This window comes from Macaca mulatta, chromosome 5, assembly GCF_049350105.2.
Source record: "Macaca mulatta isolate MMU2019108-1 chromosome 5, T2T-MMU8v2.0, whole genome shotgun sequence".
NCBI lineage: Eukaryota > Metazoa > Chordata > Mammalia > Primates > Cercopithecidae > Macaca > Macaca mulatta.
Window position 1 is genome coordinate 34,225,542 of NC_133410.1, and position 26,416 is coordinate 34,251,957.

The window sequence follows — 26,416 nt, forward strand, 5'->3', positions numbered from 1 at the left end:
AGGATAGATTAATGATAAGTATAAGATCTTTTAAATAAACTTCAAATTGACATATACCAGTTTCTCCTCTCCTTTACAACAAAACTTAATGAGTTTATTTTCCAGCATGGTCTGAGCTAGTCGCACCAATTGAGTTGGAGGTATAAAGAAAACTATTTGTATTTGACCCCAAATATTGTTGGATTTAAATTTTTATTACATAAATTTAAATAAAAATTTTGATAAATAGTTGGAATTCAAGTGTAAAAATAAGAACTTTTACAATTAAAACTAAGTGTTGTGAAGATTCAAGACACTGAACTTTCTAATAATCATGCTATCTATCAAATTAAGTGTGGGAAAAATGACTGGAAAACAAAATCCAGAATAAAATTTTTAAAATTATCCTATTTTAAAAAATTATTCTATATCTGTGTTGATAAATATTTTAAGCTCAAAATCTTAAAAGAACTCTAAAAATGGAAATAAGTGATTCATCACAGTTATGTTAATGTAAATATGTTTCATAGAATAATCAGTAAAAAGAAAAGACTCAGTGAAAAACAACAACAAAGATAACAAAAAGCCTTTGAATTATATTATTGTTTGGCAAATTAATACTCTTTTAAAATTGAAAGAAAAAAGTGTTTAATTATATCCATATTAGTTTTTTTATGTCTCCATGTCCTATTTACCTTTTTTGACTAACCAACCTCCTGCAGTTCCTGATCCTGTTGGTCAAAAGTCTTCTATTATAGAAAAGATGGATAATTCTATTCAATGAAAACCAAAAATTATGTTTTTCTTATAATGGTAGCTAGTAGATTCTAAATTATCTGGGATTTGTCCTAGGAATTACAGCTTTGCTTATTCATTCTTTAATGTGAAAACTAGGATGAAAGTTCTATTAGATCCTAGTTTTTAAGAAGTTTCAATTAATTGACATTGAAATAAAGAAGGTCTTTAAGTCTTTTCTCCACTACTTGGCATGACCTCCTGTAGCTCCACTGGAAAACTTCAAAACCTTTATTACTTAATATTGGCATTGGAAAAACTATCTCTCTGCAGTTTATCCCAAATACAGGAGGTATAGTCATGGATCTACCAATTTTTTGCTTACTTAATTTTAAAGAATTTGTAAGCGTTAGTCTAGAAAACAATTTCAAATATTGGTTAAAATATGTCCAGAGGCTGGGCCCGGTGGCTCATACCTGTAATCCCGGCACTTTGAGAGACTGAGGCAGGCAGATTACTTGCGGTCAGGAGTTTGAGACCAGCTTGGCCAACAGGGCAAAATCCCCATCTCTACGAAAAATACAAAAATTAGCTAGGTGTTGTGGTGTGCACCTTTGGTCCCAGCTACTTGGGAGACTGTGGTGGGAGGATGGCTTAAGCCTGGGAAGCAGAGGTTGCAGTGAGCTGAGATTGTGCCACTGCACTCAGTTTGGGCTATAGAATAAACCCTGTTTCAAAAAAAAAAAAAAGAAAGAAGTCACACAACACTTTTCCCAATAGGGTGTAGGAAAGGGAAAAATGACAACAAAACTCTTCAATAGTATCGCATAATACTCATTTTTTCTATTTTTATTTTTATGTTTTTTTTTAATTTTTTCCAGGTTAAAATATTGTTCAGCCAGCTTTACTGCATTGTTTTGATGTAAACTGGATATTCTGTTACTAAGAATTTTGCTTAAAAATTGGGATGTAACATAACTTTCACTCTAACTTTCACATTGAAGAACGAGTAAGCAAAACTACAATTCCCAGGATAATTTAGTTTGTTTTGTTATAAATTACTAGAATGTTTGGTCAGCATAAAAATACACAAGCAAACTTCAATGCTGATGCATTGATTTGTGGATGATTTCTCAGAAGCAAGTGCAGCTAAAGCAGGGAAACTAAACCACCGCCAGTCAATCCAGAATTGAATTTCTAAGAAATGTAGAATCTGGATTTCTAAAAGTTTGAAAATACATTTATATAGGCTATAAGTAGCTTTTCAGTGACAACTAATATCTCATAAGGAACGCCTAGAGTAGTATTCCCAAAGTCTTCCTCTAATGCTATTGCTAACCTGCATTTCTCAGTGTTTGATGTTAATATACTTTAAATTAATTTTAAGCTAGTGAAGTTTCCAGTGTCCTTAGGGTCCTGATACCTTCAATATCTCTCTTGAACCTGGCAGCTTCAATTCATTTGAAATTACTTGACATCACTTATGAAAAGTCTTTGAAGTAATTCAGCCTTGACTCAGACTGAATCTACTCTGAAGTTAAAAAAAAAAAAAGAAAACAAAATACAATTTTCTAAATCCGTTTTCTAGTTTGACTTTGTCATCTTCCTTTTTGTTTAGAACTTCTGAATCAGAATTTGATTTCATCAAATAACTTGTGACCCATTTTTACAGTGCAATTAATCTACCTGCTGGAAACTGATGCTATGTGAAAAATCATAGGCAGTGTAAGTTTTGGATGACCCTCATATGATATTTGATATTTAAGGTCACTGTTATATTATAATTAACCATCAAAAATTAAATGTATTCAACAATCCCCAGATATTATTCATATAGGGCACTAAATGACTTTGAAGTGACTTTTTAAAAATTCCATATACATCAATAGTATATACTTGGTTAGAACCAAATAATAAGAATGTATTAGAACATGTATCTTGTTTCCTGGGCTATCATAGAGGCTGAACATTACAGATCATCCATGTATCATACGGAATTGTTTCACTGCCATAAAAAAAACCCTGTGTTCTGCCTATTCATCTCTCCCTCCCACTAACTCTGGCACCAATCACTAGCACACACAAATGTTCAGAATATGGGAAGAAACAAGTAAATATGTTCTAAGTGAAACTGATTTGTCCTATTACTGTAAGTGCTGTAATGCAACATTTAAAATTGGTTAACTTAACAAGATGGAACAATCTGCTAGTTATTTCTGCTAAGATACACATAACTGGCCAGGCGCGGTGGCTCATGCCTGTAATCCCAGCACTTTGGGAGGCCGAGGCAGGTGGATCATGAGGTCAGGTGTTCAAGACCAGCCTGGCGAAGATGGTGAAATTCCGTCTCTACTAAAAACTACAAAATGATGACAGGTGCCTGTAATTCCAGCTGCCCGGGAGGCTGAGGCAGGAGAATTGCTTGAACCCTAGCGGCAGAGGTTGCAGTGAGCCGAGATTGTGCCACTGCACTCCAGCCTGGGCAACGAGTGAGACTCTGTCTCAAAAAAAAAAAAAAAAAAAAAATTCACATAACTAAAACATCACCATTTCTTTCAACGGTTGTGCTATGTAACATTGTCAACAAAAATTTTATCTTAATAGTGCTCTCCTTAAAATAAAAGACTCCTATCGACCTATCTGTTAAAAAAGAACAAAAGTCTCACTATTTGTATTATTATTCCCATACCAAAGTGTATACCCAGTCAATGGTCTGCTTAATTTAAGTAATGGTCAATTCACCAATATTTCCCAGGACAAAAACTTTTGAAAATTTACTATATCTGTCTAGTTAATATTGTATTCCCCTGCCACAAGCACCTACACTAAAATTGCAAAATCTAAAATCGCAGTAGTATCTTTACGTATTTTTGTCACTGTGTTTTTGCTATTGTGTACTACCCTGTAATTTCTGATGCTGGTACCGAGGAATAGGGACAATGTTAGTGAGTTTGATTTGAGTCTTTTTGGCCAGTCTAGGGGGCAGGTGGGTGTGAGGAGGGCTAATTCTGTAAAGAGTTCCTGAGGCTAAGCAGAAGTGCAAACTGAGAGAGAAGGGACACAATCTGAGATAGAAGTCATAGGTTAGATGCCAGAGGTCAAGGTTTACAAAAGTGTCTGTATGGAAATGGAATTGAAAGAAATAGAACACTTGGGAATGGAGAGGTTGGCTGTAAAATAGGTAGAGATGAGGGAACAGCATTTCCTAACAGGACAAAACTTGTTGATGTCCAAATTCTAGAAGTGGTGTTCAATTGACTAAACCTACCGAGATTAAAAGCTACAGATTATCTAAACACCCCTTTCAGAACCTGAATGAATGAAAGTAATACCCTGATATATGCTCTCCATGGGACATAGTATGTTTTTTTCCTTTTTTTGAAATAGTGTTATCTCCTTTGGCAAAAGGAAAAATTTCAGATTGAAATTCAAGTACAAAAGCACTTTAAATAAAAAGGACAAAATATGTAATCATAACTACCCCCTTCAGCCAAGCCTGTGATTATATAATAATGAATCGGTTTGGGGCTCATCAGGTAGTACCCAAGACAAAGCATGTTAGTTTTTGAAATCAAAGTATTTCTTCTGATTAAAATTTTTCAATGTTCCTCAATACTATTAGCATGTTTTCCAAATTCCTAGAAAAATCTCAGCATATCATCATGGTCCCACATAATCTTGCCAATTTCTGTGTCCATAACCTCATTTTCTACCACTGGCTCCATGACCATGCTCCAGCCACACGAGCTTGCCTTTTATTCCTCAGACATGTCAAGTTCATTACTGGCTTGGGCCTTGGCGTATGCTGCTTCCTCTCTGTGGAATTAATGTCTTGGAACTGACTATGTCCATGTATGACATTGTACAATCATTTAGATCTCAGCCCAAATAGGTAATTTTCAGAGAGGCTTTTCATGACCCTTGCATCTGACTGGTTTTAGTACTTCTCTGTATACTTCTTTGCTTTGTACATTTACTAGCACTTATCATTTTCTTACATTGTCACATTTTTTGGTTTACTGTTGATTATTACTTAATTACTATTAAATATCAGAGATGCAGTGTGTTTACTTTAGTGCTATTTCTGAGTGCCTACATTAGTTGGGCAATGCTTAGATCTGTGCCTAGATCATAGGGGAATATATGTGTTTTTGCATGTGTGCATTTGTGTGTGTGTGTGTGTGTATTTATATATACATGAATAAATATAGATAAAATAATGAATTAAATATCAGTGACTTAACTCTTCTCATGTAAAACTGCAGACTCACTGGAGACTTTAACATCTGTCAAGATTTCCATCAGATTCTGGATGATTGCAACTTCAGGGACAAACCAAGTATCTAAGTTCTTCTTCCCATTCTATTACTGATGTTGGCCCTTTTGATATAAAATTCCTTGAGCTCTTACAAGCTGAAGATTCTCAAATTGCTTAGTAAATTTCTCTTTCATGTATTTTCAGGAATCTCTGGTAAATTCATCCATATTTCCCAAACCTGGCTTGTGGCTCTTTCTTGACTTGGACAGCTACCCAGCTCACAATCACTGCTACTTGTTTTCTCAAAGGCCACAGTACTCATTTCTCCGAGGTTCATTTTCTGATTTCTATGAGGTTTCTACTCTTCATTTGCTTTTCTTTATCGAATGTCTTAAATGCAGACACAGAGCAATCCACAAACTACCAAAGCTCCAAGTGAGACCCCACTTTTAATGGTACTTGAATTAAATTCAGGGAAGGCCCAGGGAAACAGAGATGGACACACACAGAGATGAACTGACAAATGCCATCAGATGGAGCTTCTCTAACAGCCCATGGGGATACAGACCAAGAGATCATGGCTGGTATCTGTCAGCTCAGGAAGCATGCCTACCTGGCCATTCCCAAGATCATCCTATGTGACAACAATCAGCTTACTTTCCCCTTAAAAGCATCTTTGAAAATGCCTAAGGAATTTTCTGGATCAACCTTTTTTTAAACAGTGTTACTGAGGTATAGTTGACATACAATAAACAATATATATTTAAGTGTATAATTTGATGAGTTTTGACTTATTAATTCTCCCATGAAGCCATCAGTATAGACAATATTTATTAGACATTTTTTACATTAAAGTTTCAGCTTTAATGTCCCTTTCTCAGAGATGCATTCCCTGATACCCCATCTTGATTTTAAAGTGTCAGCTTCTTTTCAAGTACTCTCCACGATTTTACATCCATTTTATTCAGAGCTCTGAACACTATCTTAAAATTACCATATGTGTGTGGTTTTTGCCATTGAAAGTAATTGTATAACACCAAATAATTGGCTCACAGTTCTGCAGACTGTACAGGAAACATGGCAGCATCTGCTTCTGGGGTGGTCACAGGAAACTTACAATCATGGTGGAAGGAAAAGCCTGAGCAGATGTCTGTCTTCACATGGCTGGTACAGGAGGAAGAGACAGAGGGGAGAGCTGCAATACACTTTTAAACAACCAGATATCATAATAATTCACTCACTATCATGAGAAGAGCACCAAGGGGATGGTGCTAACCCATTCATGAGAAATCTGCCCCAGTGATCCAATCACCTCCCACCAGGGCCCACCTCCAACATTGGAGATTATATTCAACATGAGATTTGGTGGGGACAGATTCAAACTGTATCAGGAGGTATCTATCACCTCAATAATTTATCCTTTGTGTTATAAACAATCAAATTTTATACTTTTAGTTATTTTAAAATATACAATCAAATTATTATTGACTATAGTCACCCTGCTTTTCTATCAAATGTTAGATTTAATTCATTCTAAGTATTTGTTTGTGCCCATTACCATTCCCATTTCCCTCTCAACCTCCCTCATTACCCTTCCCAGTGTCTGGTAATCATCATTCTACTCTCTATTTCTACTTGTGTTGATTTTCCCGTAAATAAGTGACAACATACAAATTTTTTTCTTTCCATGCCTGGCTTATTTCCCTCAAAATAATGACCTCGAGTTTTATTCATGCTGTTGCAAATGATAGGATCTCATTCATTTTTATGGCTGAATAACACTCCATTGTGTATATGTATGACATTTTCTTTGGAAGGTTGCTTCCAATCTTGGCTATTGTGAATAGTGCTGCAATGAACATATAATAGGAGTGCAGGTATTTCTTCAAAACACTGATTTCCTTTTTAGGGGTTACATACCTAGCAATGATATTGCTGGATCATATGGTGGCTCTATTTTCAGTTTTTTAGGAACCGCCAAACTGTTGTCCATGGTAGTTGTACTAATTTACATCCCCTACAACAGTGTACAAGGGTTCCCTTTTGCATCCTTGCTAGATGTCTCCTGTGTCAGTCTTAGTTTTTGTTTCCATGTTATATTTCCATTTATAATCCATTTAATTAAATTTTTGTGAATGACGTAAAGTTTGTGAGTCTGTACCTAGATTTATTTCTTTTATCGAATGGATATCCAGTTGTTCTTACAACATAGAATGAAAAGACTACCCTTTCCACACTGAGTTGTCTTTCGTTCTTCTCAACGATCAGTGGACTATATTAGTGTTGATATCTTTTGAGGCTCTGTATTTTGTTCCATTCACCTATGTATCTATATTTTTCCAGTATCATGATATCTTGTAGCTTTATAGTAAATCTTGAAATTGAATAGCCTGAGTCTTCCAACTTGTTCTCCTTCATTAGTATTGTTTTGACTATCTTAGGTTATTTGCCTTTTCATAAAACTTGACAGCTTGATGACATATGCAAAATATCTTGCTGAGATATGACTAGTATTACATTTAATTTGTAGATCAATTTGGGAAGAAATGTCATTTTAACATTATTGATTTGTTCAATCCATCAACATGTAATATATCTCTGTTTAGATTTCCTTTTATTTGTGTCATCAGAATGTTGCATTTTTCACATAAAGGTCATGTGCATATTTTGTTATATGGTGATTTAAGTATTACATTTTTGAGACTATTAAAATGGCATTATATTTAATCTCAAATTACAATTCTTTGTTGCTGGTATGTAAAAAATAATTCTTTTTGCACTTAAACTTGCTATATCACTTATTAATTCTGAGATGATTTCCTTAATGGATTCTTAGGGAATTTTCTACATAGCCAATCAGGTCATCTATGGACAAAGTCAATTTTATTTTATCTTTTTCAAATGGTATGATTTTCATTTCTTTTCTTATCAAATTGCTCTAGCTAGGACTTCCAGTATGATATGTGATAGGAGAGTAAGAGAAGACGTCTTGTCTCATTTCCAATGTTTAGAATACCATTACATATGATATTAACTATAAGAATTTTTAGGGAGTGTTCCTTATTAAATTGAGGAATTTCACTTCTATTCTTAGTGTGCTATTTTATTATAAATGAATGTTAGATGTCAAATGCTTTCATCATATCAATTACATGATCATATGACTTGTTTTCTTCACTCTGTTGACAGAGTAGATTACATTAATTTATTTGTGGATGTTGAACCAACTTTGCATATCTAGAATAGTTTTTACTTGCTTGTGGTGTACATTTTTTTTGTAATTCTTATACTCAGTTAAGTAATAATTTGTTTAAAATTTTGCATCTCAAATTGAAAATATATTGGTTTGTAGCTTTCTTTTCTAAGTGATTTGTTTTTTCCTGATTTTAATAGTAGAGAAATGCTGGTATTACTTATTTCTTAAGTGTTCTAGTTTTTAATTGAATTCACCAGTTAAACCAACCAAGACTGTTTCTTTTTTTTTTTTTTTTTTTTAATGTCAGTAATTATTGATTTAATTTCTTTAATAGATTTAGGCCTGTAGAAATTATTCATTTCTACTTGTGTATGTTTTGGAAGGTTTTGTCTTTTGGGGAATGGATCAATTTTATCTAAGTTACCAAATTTGTAAGCACAGAATTGTTCACGATACTTTGTTATTATTCATTAAATATCACTAGGATCAGTAGTGATGATCCCTTTTTCCTTTTTGACACTGGTAAGTTGTGTCTTATATCTTTTTTCTTGGTCAGCCTGGCTAGAGGTTTATCAGTTTTACAGATGTTTTGCAAAAAGCATGTTTTGGTTTTATTATTAATTTATATTGTTGTTATATTTTAAATTACACTGATTTCTGCTCTAGTTAAATTTTTTATAGTCTTCCTCTTTTGTCTTAAAGTGCTGTTCTTCTCTCTAGCTCTCTAAGGTAGAAATATGTTATTAATTTTAGATTTTTCATCTCTTCTAGTTTACACATTCAGTGCTACATATTTACTTGTAAGCATTGTTTTTGTTGCATCTCATAAATTTTAATGTTATATTTTCATTTTCCTTTAGTTCAAAACATATTTTAATTGATTTTATCATTTATTCTTTGCACATGTGTTATTTAGAAGTATGATTTTCAATCTTCAAATATTTTCAAATTTTACAGTGATCTTTCTAATATCAATTTCTAGTTTAATTCCATTGTTATCTAAGAATGTACTTTGCAATATATCAATTTTTTTGAACTTGATAAACTGTGGTTTATGTCCCAGAATATGTTCTACCTTGGTGAATGTTTTATGTTAGTTTTCAGTTCTATCAGTTTTGCCTCACAGATTTTGATGCTCTGTTATTAGGTATACCCAAGACAATACATGCAAGTATTGACCTTTTCATCACTATGTAATATTCCTTATTATCAGTCATAATTTTATTTTTTTGATGTCTACTTTGTCTGAAATTAATACAATCATTTCAGATTTCTTTTTGATAAGGGTTAACTAGAATGGTATCTCTTTCTTTATCTATTTTCTTTAACTTGTCCATTGATATTCAAATAGGTTCTGGGAGACAATATGATGTTGGGTTTTATATTTTCATCCATTCAGAAAATCTGTATTTTTATTGGCATATCATGTCCATTTACACTTAGAGTGATTATATGTTTACTATGTTTGTAACTATTTTCTATTTGTTGCATTTGCTCTTCGTTGTTTCTTCTCACTCTTATATTGCCTTCCCCCTTTTCTGCCTTCTCTGAATTTAATTGAATTTTTGGTGTTACTCCATTTTATGCCTATTTTAGCATATTGATATATAACATTTTGAATTTTTTAATAGTTGTCCTACCGTTTGCAATGTACGTTTACATCAAATAAGTCCACCTTCAACTAATACTATTTATTACTTTATACAGTTACATTTTAGATCAATTTGGGAATATGATACAATAAAAGATATTTTATCTTTACTTATTCCTCCTCTGATTTCCTTTCTTTAATACGTATAAATTTCTATTATGCATCATTTTTTCTTCTTCCAGAATAACTTCCTTTGAAAATTATTGCATGGTAGATATGCTGGAAATGCATTTTTTTAGTTTTCCTTTGTTGGAGAAAGACTTTATTTCTCCTTTACTTTTGAAGAGTAATTTCTTTAAACATAAAATTCTAGTTCAGTATTTTGTTCTTACTATACTTTAAATATTTAACTCTACTCTCTTCTTGCTGGCAGGTTATTTTATGGGACGTTTACTCTAATTATTATCTTTTTTCTCATATAGTTAAGGTCATCATTCATCTACAGAGATTTTCTACAAAATCTCTACAATTTTCCTCAGTCACCTACAGAGATTTTCTACAAAATATTCTACAAAGACTTTTTTCCTTGCATTTGGTTTTCTACAATTTGAATACAATATGTCTAAATATGGACAGTTTGGTATTTAATTTTCTTGAAGATCTCTGAACATCCCAGATTGGCGTTTTGATACCTATTATCAACTTTGTAAACTTTTCAGCCATTGTTATCACATCAAGCATATTTACTGCTATGATCTCATGTCTCTCTCTGGTATTCCAATTATACTTATGTTGCATATTTTGAAATTGCCCTACCGTGTTTGGATTATTTTGTTGTTTTTATCATTTGTTTTTCTACCTTCATTTCATTTTGGGATGTTTAAATTAACCTATCTTCAAACTCATTAATTCTTCCACAGCCATGCCCATTTTACTAATATGTCCTTTAAAGGCACTCTTCACGTATGTTACGTTGTTTTTGATTTCTAACATTGTTTTTGGATTTTTTTTTCTTAGAGTTTCCAGGCCACTGGTTACATTACACATGTGTTTTTGCATGTTGTCTAATTTGTCCTTTAGAGTCCATAAGATATTAACTATAATTACTTAACATTCCTTGTCTGATAATTCCAAAATCGGTGTCATGTCTGAATTTGATCTGATACTCGCTTTATCTCTTCAGTTTGTGGCTTCTTTCTTTACTTTTAGCATGACTTGTAATTTTTAGTGAAATGCTACATTTGATGTATTGGGTAAAAGCAACTCAGATAAGGGCATTTATTGTAATATTTGATGTTAATATGATTAAAAGTAGGGTTGTATTTAATGTTTCATGTAGTTACAGGTTTCAGCAGTTTCCTTATTGACCTTTATGTCTCCCCTCCTGTCTTTGGGCTTCCTACAAAATGTTCCCTACATGGAGTCTGCACCTTGCAGCTCTTTCAGTAGTAACCCAATGTTATTATGTTGGAGTCATATTGACATGGTGGTAAGGCGTGGAAGAGAGAAGGTGTTTTATATATTTATGATTATGTCTCTGTCTTTTAGCAGTCTTTGCTCTTGTCTTTTGAGTTTCACAAGTATTTCTTAATCTCCAGCCTTAGGTAAACCTGGAAGAGTAAAGGGGTTTCAAGTTGCATAAACACCATATCCCTAAGGGGGATAAGGCTCTGGTAAAGTATTTTACTCTGAGAATAGGCCTTTTATAAGAGAAACATTCTGGGCATAATCCAAAATAGCTTGTCATGAGGACATCTTTCTAGGTTCTTCCCTGTATAAGTCTGGTCAGTTTGTGAAGGTAAAACACATAAAAGTTCACCTCCTTCCCCCAAGCTCTCAGGGGTTTATCAACTCTCACACTAGTCCATAATCTGTGTCTATCAATTCATCAATTTACCACTTAAGTTTTCTTACCAGTTTATGACTTCAAGAGATTTTGTTCCAGGTAAGCAGATCTCAGCTGCAATTTTCTGTATTTGCCTATTTCTCTAGATTTCAGAGACTGTCTTCACCCACTATCTTTGTGGATCTTAAAAAGTTCAGATCTTTATGGATACTAAAAAACAAGTCATCGATCCTTAAGTTGTTCTGCATTTTTCTTGTTGTAGAGATGGGAGAGACCATTCCCAAGTTCTTTCTATATTTGTGCTGAAACAGTAAGTAAATAAAAACAGCTTTATTAAGATATAATTTATACACCATAAATCCAACATTGTAAATATACAGTTGTATAATTTTGCTAAATTATTACAGTTGTAAAACCATCACCACAATCTAATACTTGAAAATTTCCATCATTAATAAAATTGTTCTTGTTCCCTCTGTCAGTCAACATTTTCCACCCCGAAACACAGACAAGCACTGATCTGCGTTCAGAAATCTGTAATTTTGCATTTCCTAGAAATTACATATAAAATGAATCCCAGAATAAGAATCATTTTGTTTTTCTTTCTTTCGACATAATGTTTTTGTGATTCATTAACATTGCATGTGTCAATAGTTCATTGTTAGTTCTTATTGAATACTATTTGAAACAAAATGTGCATGTGGCATATTTTGTTTATCTATTCACTAGTTGATGGGCATATGGCCTATTTCTTGTATTTTGCTATTTTGAATAATTCTGCTAAGAATATTTATGTGCAAGTCTTTCTGTGAACATATGTTTTCATGTCTCTTGAGTAATTACCTAGGAGTGAAATTCTGGGTTCATATGGTAAATTTATATAAAGCTTTTAAAGAAACCACCAAAAAGTGTTCCAAAGTGGCTGTAGTTTTATATTCCCACCAGCAATGTATGAGGGTTCCAGTTTCTCCATATTCTCAACATTAGTTAGCACAATTTGACTTTTAAATTACGGCATTTCTAGTGGTCACATTTCAACTTACATTTCCCTAATGAGATATTATTTTGAACATCTTTTCATATGCTTATCGGCCATTCTTATGCTGTCTTTGGTGAAATCCATGTTCAAAACTTGTGCTCGTTTCAATAATTGAATTCTTTTTGTTATTCCATCGAAGTGCCCTTGATAGACTTTAAATACAAGTTGTTTGTTGAATATATCATTTGTAAATATTTTCTACCGATCTGTTCCTTATCTTTCTGTGGACTTAATTGTATGTTCTGAAAGCAATATATTTTAATCGTGATATCAATTTTTTAAAGGGGTGGATAAAGTTTTGTGTCACATTTGAAAATACTTTGCCTAATCCAAACCTATGAAGACTTTCTGAAATATTTTCTGTTAGAAGTTTTGTAATTTTTTTTTGTTTGTTTGTTTTTTACCTTAAGGAGTATTTTGTGTGGCCAATATGAAGTAAGGTTCTAACTTTATTTTTTTGCATATAAATCTAACAGTTTCAGCATTTTAAAAATGTCTAAAAATTAACTGACCATAGGTCAACATTTGGACTTGTTATATTGTCTATTTGATTTATGTGTGTTGATTACTGTAGCTTTTTATTAAATTTGAAATCAGGTAGTATAAGTCCTCCAACTTTGTTCATTTTGAAAATTGTTCTACTATTGCAGTTCCTTTGCAGTTAATATTAACTTTAGGTTCAGATTTTTAATTTCTAAAACAATTCTTCTGGAATGTTAATAAAATTTGTGTTAAATTTATAGGTTGATTTAGAAAATCCTAGGGAGAAAATATTCAGTGTTTAAACATTAAGTATCTTATCTACTTTTGTTTTTTCGTAGATATTTCTCATCAAGTTGAAAAAATCCTTTCTGCTTCTAGTTTGTTGAAAAACTTCAGGATAATGTGTAATAACTTATGTAAGATAGTTTTTCTTCATCTATTTGAAAAACCTGGTAGCTTTTGTTCTCTATTCTATTAAAGTGGTATACTGCATTATTTTGCTTCCAATCTTAAATCTTCTTTGTACTGCAGGATACATTTATTCCTGGGATACACCCAGTTGGTTATGCTGTAGAATCCTTTGAATATGTTTTCAGAATCAACATGTTAACATTTTGTAATGATATTGCATCTTTTGATGAGAAATATTAGTATGTAGTTTTCTGCAGTAATAAAGTCTCCATTTTGCTTTGGTATCACCTCAGTTCTGGCTTCATAGGTTAGGTTAGTAATTTTTCCTTCTTCTCTATATTCTGAAAGAGTTTATGTGGTATTGGTATTGTTTCTTCTTCATTGTTTGATAAAATTTACCTGTGATGCAATCTGAGCCTAGAATTATATTTATACAAATATTTTTATTATGAACTAATTGTTATTACTTCTTATGTCTACTCAGGTTTTCAATGTTCTTTTCAGCCAGTTCTGGTAAATCATATAGTTCGGGTAATTTAAAAAATTTTATCTATGTTGTTTTATTGGTTGGCAAAAAGTTTTTTCTAACATACTCTTAAAGTAATTTTAATTTATCAAGGATCTCTGATGATAATTTCCCTTATTCCTGATTTTGGTAATTTGTGTCTCCCATATTTTTCCTGATCATTCGAGAGAGAAGTTTATAAATGATATGGATTTTCAAAAAGAACAAATTTTATATCTTACTTTTATTCTACTGATTTTCATTATTTATTTCACTGACTTCCATACTGATATTTATTATTTTCTTCTGCTCGCTTCAAGTGTCATTTGTTATATTTTTATTGTTCTCAGATGGAAGCTGAGGTTATTAGTTTGAGATCCCTTTTTTGTTTCCAATATAGGCATTTAGTGTTATAAATTTCACACTGAAGCTTCTTCACCTGCAATGTACAATTTTTGATATGTTATGTTTTAATTGTCATTCGGGTCACAATACTTCCTTAGCTTCCCTTTGATTTCTTCGTTCACTTATGGGTGATTTCTTCGTTCACTTATGTGTTATTTAAAAGTGTGTTTAAGGCCAGGGCGGTGGTTCACGCCTGTAATCCCAGCACTTGGGGAGGCTGAGGCGGGCGGATCACGAGGTCAGGAGTTCGCGATCAGCCTGACCAACATAGTGAAACCCCCGTCTCTACTAAAAATACGAAAATCAACTGGGCATGGTGGTGCGCGTCTGTAATCCCAACTACTCAGGAGGCTGAGGCAGGAGAATCGCTTGAACCCCGGAGGGAGAGGTTGCAGGGAGTCGAGATTGCACCACTGCACTCCAGCCTGGGAGACACAGCGAGATTCCGTCTCTGAAAAAAAAAAAAGTGTATTTAAGCTTTAGTTACTAGAGGATTTTCCAGTTGCTATTCTATCATTGACTTCCAATTTAATTGTATTTTGGTCAGAGAGCATCCATGCATGAATTAAGTCATTTTAAATGTATTGAGATGTGTATATTATGGTCCATAAGAATATAGTTCACTCTGATAAATTGTTCATGTAATCTTAAGAAAATTATATTCCATTATTGCTGGATAAATTAGACCAGTTTAGATTATCATACTATTTAATATTCTATATAACTCGTAATTTTTGTAAGAATTAAAATCTTTGACTATACTCGTGAAGTTGTCTATTATTGCTAGAGACAGAAGATCTACCAGATTCTGCTTTATGTCTTTTGATGATCCGCATTAAGATGTATAAATCTGATTTTTTAATTGGCTCCTTATTTGTTACGCAATAGCCCTCCTCTCCCTAATATCATTTGTTTGCTCCTAATCTTATTTTTGTCATTGATAATGATAGTTTATTTTTTACTACTGTAAGCATGGACTACAATATTCTATATTTTCATTTTAACTTTATATTTAAATTGTTTTCATATAAGAAACATATCACTGGATTTTGCTTTTCTAAATCCAGTATTACTATCTCTTCCACTTAAGTTAGGTGTTCTGACCACATACATTTAATGTAAATATTAATAGTGATTAAAAATTAAAAAAATTATTCTAACTTATTTGATTCACATTTTCTTTTTTCATGCTTCCTTTGAATAAATTAGGCAATTTTTATATTCCATTTTTACCCTTGTTACATTATTTACTGTAAATCTTATGTATATATTAGTAGTTTCACTAAAGTTTATTGTTTGTATTTTTAACTCATAACATTCTATATTCAGCTAACATTACAAAACTTCACATGTAGTTTAGGAGCCCTATAGCAACACATTCCATTCCTTCATGTCATACATTTTTAAGGGAAATGGGCTCTTATCCATAAAATTCAGTGGGTTCACACAGTAGCTTATGACTTACAAGCAAGTGGCCTTATGTTACAATAAAATGATTCTTTAATGACATTAGGTTTGTGGCAACACCGTGTAGTTTGTACTGTTATATAAAATGTTGTATTTATAATTATTATTACCACTAGTAGTAGTAGTGGTAGCAGTCCAGATCCCCCTGCCTCGGCCTCCCACAGTGCTAGGACTGTAGGTGTGAGCCACCATGCTTGACCAGGTTTTTTTAATACTAAACAACAGAAATATTCATTTACATCAAAGTACATATTAATAAAAACTAAATTAGTTTCCTAAATATGCTGTAAAAATTTACCAAAAATTGGAGAGCTTAAAACAATTGGTAATTATTTTTTCACAGTTCTGGAGGCTAGACACCCAAAATTGAGATATCAGCAGAGCCACAGACAGCCTCTATGCTCTGGGGAGTCTCTTTCTTAGCCTCTTCCAGTTTCCAGTGCCTCCTGGAATTTTCAGGCTTCGTTTCCTGAATCACTCTCATCTCTACTTTCTTGGTCACTTTGCCTCTTCCCCTTCATATACCTCTCCCCTGGGTCTCTTTTAAGGTCATTTTGTATTGGATTTAGGGCCTACCTGGGTAATCCAGGATGATCTCATCTTGCGAACCTTATGTTAATAACATCTGCAAAGACCTTTTTTCCAACTGACACCACATGTATAATTTCTGTAGGTTAGAATATTGTCATATATCTCAGGGTAGGGGAGTACTATTCAGCTCATGATAAGAACCAAGAAATGAAAGTGACAATGAGAGATAAAATTAAGTCACAAAGATACACTGACCCACGAATATTGTTTCAAAATTCATTAATAAAGTTGCATTAATCAGATATAATACAGCATAGATTTCATTTAAATATTTATTCATGGAGCTATTTTAAAAGAAACAAGACAGTGAGCATTATTTTTATCAAGAATTCTTTGGAAATAGGTTACTTATTAAACCTTCATTGGCATCTACCGGCATAGAGATTCCTCAGCTTTTGTAGTTTACTTCAGAGACAGCAATAAGTCAGAAAATTATTGTTTTAGGAATAACATAAAATGATGTGATATTTTTAAAGAAGTTAACTGAGTGTTCAAAATGGCATGCTATTAAAAAGGAATTTTTATGGAATTATTTATTAGATTCTATTATTCAGTATATAGTCTATGTGCTTTTAATTTCTTTCTATTACGTTTAATTATGAACACTGACATTCATTTTGATTGATGTGCTGCTATACTTCACATGGCTCTGTTTGGTTTTCCCAGACATTCTTCAACACAACATTTGACTTCAAGACTTATTATAAGGCTAAAGTATTCAACCAAGTGTGGTTTTGGCATAATTGAAAAATAGATCAATTGGAAAGAATGGGGAACCCAGAAATGGCCTCCCACAGGTACATATAGTTGTCCTGTCATATCGGTAGAAAATTGGTTTCAGGATGCCCCTCGGACACCAAAATCCACAGATGCCCAAGTCCCTTGTATAAAATGGCATAGCACTTCATATAACCTACACACATACTCTCATATACTTTAAATCATCTTTAGATTAATTATCTTATATAATGCAGTATAAATTCTATAAGAATAGTGGTTCTACTATGTTGCTGAGGGAATTATGACAAGGAAAAATATCTGTTTAGTACAGATGCAACCGTCTGATTTTATTTTTTAATATGTATTTTTTAATCTGTGGTTGTGTTGAATTCACAGATGTGAAATCCACAGATATGGAGTGCTAACTCCAATCCAACTTTCGACAAAGTTTACAAAAGGCAATTGAGTGGAAAAAATATAGGCTTGCCAAAAATGGTTCTACAATAACTTAATATCCATATACAGATAGTCTATATCTTGCACTGTATACAAAAATCAAAGTGGATAGTAGATGTAAATGTAAACCTAAAACTATGAGAATTCTACAAGAAGATATAGGAAAAATTTTTATTATCTTATAATAGGCAAATATTTCTTAGTCAAAATAACAAAAGCATGTCCCACAAAGAAACAAATTGATATATTTGATTAAAATTCAGAGTCTGGTCTTTCAAGACACTACTAAAGTAATAAAAGGTAAAACACATTGAATGTATCACTATATTTCCACTTTTAGGTATTAAGATAAATGAAAGCATTTGTCTTTAGAAATTTCAAACACTTTTTAGAGGTATTTTATTTTTAATAACAATAACATGGAGAAAACACAATAGAATACTACTCAGTTATAAAAAGAATAAACTATTGGTAAGCACAATATGGATGAATCAGTAAAATAATTTTGAGTAAAGCAGATACCCCTTGTCCTCTACCAAAAGGAGTGGTAATATAGGAATTCATTTAAACAAATTTCTGGAAAATATAAACTAATCTTAATGGTTCTACAAAGCAGGTCAGTGGTTGCCTGAAGTATGTCAGAAGGGAGAGGTTATCAGGGTTAACAGAAACTTTTGAGGTTAATGGATAAATTAATTATTTTGATGGTGTGTTAGTCCCATGGTTTAAACATTTGATAAGTCAAAACTTATCAAATTGTGTACTTTAAATGCATACATGTGTATAGTTTATTGCATGTAATAAAAATAGTTGTATAACTATATATAGTTTATTGCATGGAAATTTCACCTCAGTAATTAGTTACTGCATTGTGGATGGCCTGCAGTTTTAGAGATTTTTTCGGAGGGGAGACAATTACTCTTGTTTGCTTTCTGTCAAAAAGTGGGGGCCACATGCAAGAGACAGACCTCTTAGGCTAACTTAAATAATGTTCAAAAAGGATGTTCAAGATGATGGACTGGACAATCCAAGAAATCCTACGCAGGTGTATGTGTGGAACAGTGTAAGACAAATAGATGCATGGAACAGGATAAAAGTGTGGATATAGAGTCTCACATATGGGGACAGTGGAGTTTTGACCAAGGTACCAAGTCAATCCATGGAACTAGAACACTGCCCCTGGTGGAGTTTTCCCACAAAATCTCTGGAGCATGAATATCTATGTGAAAAAAAAAAAGTCATAATTTTTTACCTGTGACACTCTCAATATATAAATTCATGTCAGACAAGTTATATACTTAAAAAGCTAAAAATATACTTTGTAACAATAACGTAGGCATAAATGCACTGGAAAAAATCTAGCATGCAATATAGGAAAAGAAAAAAATGAATTAGACTCTATATAATTTAAAATACCTGCCCATCAAAGCAAATAATTTAAAAAATTATAAGATAATAAACATATTTGGCCGGGAGTGGTGGCTCACGTCTGTAATCCCAGTACTTTGGGAGGCCGAGGCGGGTGGGTCACGAGGTCAAGAGATAGAGACCAGCCTGGCCAAGATGATGAAACCCCGTCTCTACTAAAAACACAAAACATTAACTGGGCATGGTGGCAGGCGCCTGTAGTCCCAGCTACTCGGGAGGCTGAGGCAGGAGAATGGTGTGAACCCAAGAGACAGAGCTTGCAGTGAGCCGAGATTGTACCACTACACTCCACCCTGGGCAACAGAGCAAGACTCCATCTCAAAAAATAAAAATAAAAAAATAAATAAACATATTTGGAGAATATAGTCCCAATACTTTTTTCAAACAATAAAACTCATATATAGAATACATAAAGAATTTCTACATACTGAAAAATATAGGCAAAATCTTAATCAAATATATCACAAAAGATGACATACAGATGACTAATAAGCATATGAAAAGTTTTTCAATATTAATAGTTTTTAAGGAATTCAAATCAGGACCACTATTTAGTACACCTACACACACACACAGACACACACACACACAAGAATGGTCATGATTTCAATAAACAGAAAATGACTAATCATAAAAATGTAAGCAATAATTTGGAGGAACTAGAACTTTCAAATATTTCAAATATTTCCAGTTACCATGAAAAATATTGTTTTTATTAATAATTTAATTTATTTAAAAATCAATTATTAATTAATAATTTCTTTTAAAATTAAATAATTTCTTTAAAAATTACAAGAACAGAAAACCAAACACCGCATGTTCTCACTCATAGGTGGGAACTGAATAATGAGATCACTTGGACTCGGGAAGGGGAACATCACACACCGGGGCCTATCATGGGGAGGGGGGAGGGGGGAGGGATTGCATTGGGAGTTATACCTGATGTAAATGACGAGTTGATGGGTGCTGACGAGTTGATGGGTGCAGCACACCAACATGGCACAAGTATACATATGTAACAAACCTGCACGTTATGCACATGTACCCTAGAACTTAAAGTATAATAATAATAAATAAATTTACATAAAAAAAGAAGAGCAACAGAAAAAAAAATTAAATATTTTTTAATTTTTAATAATTTATAATTTATAATTTCTTTTAAAAATTTAATTAATTTCTTTAAAAATTAAACATACACTTAGGACTTCTATTTATGCACAATGTAAGAAAAATTATGCCTATAAAATATTAATACAAGAATATTTATAGTAGCCTTATTCATAAGAGCTAAAACAATTAGAAATACCTAAGCTTCATCAATAGGACAATGGAAAAATACGTTGTGATATATCACTACAATAGCATACTATCAGATAATATAAAGGAATAAATTACTGACATATAAAAGAAAATTGACATACTGCTTGATTTGGTTGTGTCTTATTGAGGATTTTTGCATCTATGGTCATCAGAAATGTTGGACGTTATTATCCACTGTGAGCATTAGGCAGTGCATCAAGGCAGAAAACCTAATAAATAAATTCTGGACTTAAATTCAACACTTGACCAATTGTACCTAATGGAAAAATACAGGACACTTTATACATTAACAGTAGAATGTATATTCTTCTCCTCTGCACATGACACATACTCCCAGATCAACCACATGGTCAGCCATAAAAAAAGCCTGAATAAATTTAAAACATAGAAATCACACCAACCATACTCTTACACAACAGTGGAACAACACCAAGAATCAATACCAAGAAGATATTGCAAAACCACACAACTACAGGAAAATGAAACAACTTATTCCTGAATGACTTTTGAGTAAACAATAAAATTAAGGCAGAAATAAAGATCTTCTTTCAAATAAATGAAACAGAGACACAACATACCAATGTCCCTCGGATGCACCATAAACAGTATTAAGTGGAAAGCTTGTAGTGCTAAACACCTACCTCAAAAAACTAGAAAGATCTCAAATTAACAACCTAACTTTACAACCAGAAAAACTAGAAAAACAAGAAAAAAGTAACCCCGAAGGTTGCAGAGGAAAATAAATAACTAAAATTGGAGGAGAATTGAACAAAAGTGAGAATACAAAAATCTATACAAATAATTAACAAATCCAAAAGTTGTTTTTTTGCAAACTTAAAAAAGATCAGTAGACTGCTAATGGGATTAACAAAGAAAAAGAAAAGAGAAAGAAGACCAAAATAAACACAATCATAAATGACAAAGGTGACATTAAACCTGATCTCATAGAAATGCAAAGGGTCTCAGAGACTACTATGACCATCTCCATGCACATCAACTAGAAAATCTAGAGGAAATGTATAAATTCCTGGAAACACACAATCTTCCAAGATTGAATCAGGAAGCAACAGTAACTCTAAAGAGACTAATATTGAGTTCTAAAATGGAATCTGTAATAAAAAATACACCAACCCAAAAGAGTCCTGGAACAGTTGAATTCACAGCTGAATTCTACCAGATAAACAAGAGCTAGTACCAATACTACTGAAACTATTCCAAAAAATCAGGGAGAAGGGCCTCTTTCCTTATCATTCTACAAAACCAGCATCATCCTGATACCAAAACCCAGCAAAGACACAAGGAAAAAAAATTAAAAATAATAATTATTTATACTATAAATGAATTATACACTGTTACAATTTGTTGCAAAACATACTTTTTGCTCATTTTTGTTTTATTTATTCAATTAAACATTTATCTTAATGTCTTCATTTATTTTTAAAATGCAATTTATAAGTTTTTGATATGGAAAATACAGCAGTGTAAACAGAAACATTTGCAATAGTGTGCTTTTAAGATCAAAATAATCATATTCATTTCCTTCTTTCAAGGAAATATCATCTATAAAGCCATCCAATACCTATTTGAATCTGGTTTCAGTATCAAAAATTTGTAAGAATTAATATAGAGATTGTACGTAACTTTCATGCCATACTGAAAACATCAATGTATGAAGACTGCTCTTACTGTAGTTCGATTACTTGATTATATCTTTGTTTCTATTTATTTTTCTTATTCACCGTGAATTTCTCCATATCCCAGCAAGAAGAGACGAAATATTTTCTTCTCTCCTTCTGAGATTCTTTCCACATTCTGTGATTATATCATTTCAGGTCAGATATGCATTGAGCGAAACCGAACATACACAAATGCACACATAGACATGCAACATAGAGGCACATAAAATTTCTAGTTTAATTAGGCAAGTTTAAAAAATTTTAGTATACCTGAGGAGACTATAAGAACAGAGGTGCTTGCAAATGACAGCATAAAGTAGATTAGCAGCCAGATGCTAATGACACTATCTGAGCAAAGTAAATCTGATAAACTGGCAAAGCTTAATTGTTGGCTCAATACTGAACTTATATGCTAAAAAATTGCATTGTCTTTCCAGATGAATTTACAATGACAAGCAATGGAAATCCATTTAAACAGAATATTGAAAAATACTAGCTCCTATGAAACTAGTTACAACATCTGCTGGAGGGAAAAAGGGCAATCAATGATGTCATGTCTCTGACAGTATTTCATCCTGCATTTTTCTCACCTTCAGGAAAGAATAATCCTCATGATAAAAGTTCCTTTTTTTTTTTTTTTTTTTTTTTTTTGAGACGGAGTCTCGCTCTGCCGCCCAGGCTGGAGTGCAGTGGCCGGATCTCAGTTCACTGCAAGCTCCGCCTCCCAGGTTTACACCATTCTCCTGCCTCAGCCTCCCGAGTAGCTGGGACTACAGGCGCCCGCCACCTCGCCCGGCTAGTTTTTTGTATTTTTTAGTTGAGACGGGGTTTCACCGGGTTAGCCAGGGTGGTCTCGATCTCCTGACCTTGTGATCCACCCGTCTCGGCCTCCCAAAGTGCTGGGATTACAGGCTTGAGCCACCGTGCCCGGCAAAAGACACATTTTTGAATTACTTTTCCTTATTCATTTGTCTCTATTGTTACATATTTGAAGTCCCTGTGTAGCATGGAAAAAGTCTTACTTATATTTCACTGCATGGATTCAATAAATATTTGCATATTTTTGGCGGTTTTGTTTCAAGTGAACATTCTATACAAAATGTATTTGTCAAAAAAGACTCAAACATAAAAATGTTTACATTGGTATTATTCACCAAATTCACCTATACACATTAAAACTAAAAGGTTAAATATGAAATGATCTTCACTTTAATTATTTAAAATTAATTGCTCCCTATAATGTAAAATATAATACATACATGTTTATATTTTTTAGCTATTTTTTTCTATAAAGTACCCTTAATACAAAATTATTTTAAAATTTGAATATCAAAATATTTTTCAATTTCTGCAAGACTACTGTGTTGTTTTTACTGGATATATTTACATTTTAATTATGTTTTTATGCTTTATCTGTTCAACAGCTTATGGTTTATAACATTTTAATACAATTCTAACTTGGCAGAATCAAAATTAAACTAGAGAGTTTTTGAAAACACATAACCTGTCAACTTCAGAGAACAGTTCTAGTGAATAGTCAAATTATATATCAAAACCAAAAACATTCGAGGATACAAGAAGATTTAATTGGACATATTGTTAAGTATCTAGAAAATTTACTCGAATAGCAGTTGAGCTCTAATACAAAAACTGCAATTTGTTATGTCATCTAAAAAAGATATATATGCTTTTATATGTATCTGGATTATACTTGTTCTTGACTTGTATTCCTATCACAAATAAACATTTGGTATTGCTAGTTAGTACAGAAAAACATATGAGAAATGGTTGGAAGTTAAATTTATTTTTGTAGTTTGAAATACACATGGAAACAAGAATAACTTCTTCAATATTACTTATTATGCAGATTATAATTTCACAGTTGTTTTCTCACATCTCTTTCATCAAGTCTCCTAATAAAAAATAATAATTCTAACACAACTCTAACAGTGACTGAGCTGCCAAAAATATCACTGCCAATGAATTAAATCATGTTGTTTACAATAATTTGCTGACTCTTAATCTGAAGAAAGTACTTTGTGGAACTAATGATGATGCTAATTGTGCATTTCTATGCTCTGAAATGACAATGATATAATAACAAATTAATCACATTTCAATGTGCATTTTGGATGCAAACCACAAAATACATTACAGAAGACATTTTGATTGAAGTTTGCTAAAGGTAAAGTTTTTAAGAAAACAAATGTTTATCATTTATTTATGCTTGTGAATCTCATATATACATGGTCTTTTATTTGTAGGGGAGAAGGGAGATTATGACAAGAGATTGATACAAAAAAGGAATAAATATTTATTTTGATAGCTACACGTAAATGTATACTGAGACCTATGTGCAAATTTTAATTAGAACATTAACAGTAAAATATGATGACTACTTTTGCAAGGTCAATATTATCCTGCAATTTGTAGTATGTATTGGCAATAATATGATTTTTTCTCTTGATTATTTAGTGACTAGATTTTAATTTAGTTGATTGTATAACTCATTGACTCTTGTTATCAATTATTTTGGTTACTTTTTAGCATAGGTACCACATAAAAAGCAAGAAAAGGTACAAAGCAAAAATTTAACTTATTAAAAAGTTTCCTTTTTCATTATTTTAATACCTTTTCCAGTTTTAACAATTGTATCATTATGCTTAGTGACAGAGTAACATGAAATGTTTTTAAAATCTGCAAGCTGAAAATTAGCATATTCACAAATATCAAAATAAATTAAAATTAGATTGAAGAAACAGCCTTCTATAAAGAAATGTAGGAATCAAATTTTAAAAAGAAATCAAAATAGCACCTAAAATTGTTTTCTCAAACTTCTGGTCATCTCTCCAACAGGATTGTTAGATATCTCCTAAGTAGGTTGTCATGGGTTTCTCTGTTGACAATTTCCAATTACTTTTCAGAATTGATAAATCGTTTTGTTGAACTTTAAATTGTGTTCAAAACTTAAAATTTCTTAAGAATAAAGTTAAATTCAGATTCTTTAACTTATAAAGATTCTTCAGTTAAATTCAGATTCTTTAACTTATAAAGATTCTTCACAGGTATGGTTTTATTAAAATCTATATGACTTTGTTAAATTTGTCCAACAATCCTAATTGTAAAAATTAATTATTATAACTTGATTTCTCAAATATATGTTCTTAAGCTAGCTCTTTTTTTTTCTAAATTTCCTAAGCCCAACATGTAATAATTATATGAATTAATAAATTACAAATATTTTAAAATTCAGAACATGTATGTTTCTCAATAATGTGTTAAGTTTTTGTTAAATACATGCTCTCAATTTAAAGCTACATCACTTAATGAACATGTTTAGTTTATTCAAAGTAAAACTATGCAATTCCTATTGACCATAACATTTCACAGATTTTAATAGAAAGTTACATAATAAATCCTTGGATCCCATACCATATAATCATGTTTTATATAAATAACTACTTTTATTTCATTCTCTCCTATATGTAAGGTTTCTATTTCTTTTACTAGCCATTTGCAATGTTTAGAACCTATACATTCTCGCTGTGTCCTGACTCTTAGGGTGGATTGTGTTTCTCTCTCTCTCTACTAACTATAATTGCATTAGTTTTCTACTTTAGTGCAACAAATTACTAAAAAGTCATCAGGCTACGTTAATACACTTCTATTACCTCATAGTTTCTGTCGATCAAATAAATCTGGGCATGGGTAAATCAGTGTTCTGTACAGGGTCAGCCTGAACTCAAGTTGCCAGGCCCACTCTATTCCCATCTGGAGGCACCACTGAGGAAGACTCTACTTCCAAGTTAATTCAAGTAGTTGACAGAATTCATTTCCTTGTGAATACGTGAATGAGAGCTCCAGAGTCTTGTTGGCTGTTGGCTGGAGGTCATCTTCACGTCCTAGAGGCAACTGTAGTTTCAAGCCAAGTAGATTTCTTTATTATCTTCTTATCACTTCAAACACACAAGGACATTTTTTGACTCCTAAATTATAAGATAGGGTACATTATTTATCCTACTAAGAGTGACATTACATCACCTTTGCCATATTTTATTGGTTATAAGAAAGACTCATGTCCAACTCATACTCTGTGGGAGAGGATTGTACAACGTCATACACATCAGCAAGTAAGGAGCAAAGGGGATCATTGTATGGTTTGTCTGCCACAATATTGCTAGCATCAGGTTTTTTTTGTAAATTCATTCTATCTGTTTGAGAAAGTTTCTTTCTATTCCTAGTTTATAGAAAGTTTTTAATCACGAATGGATGTTGAATATATTAAGGGTTTTTCTACATCTTATTAATGA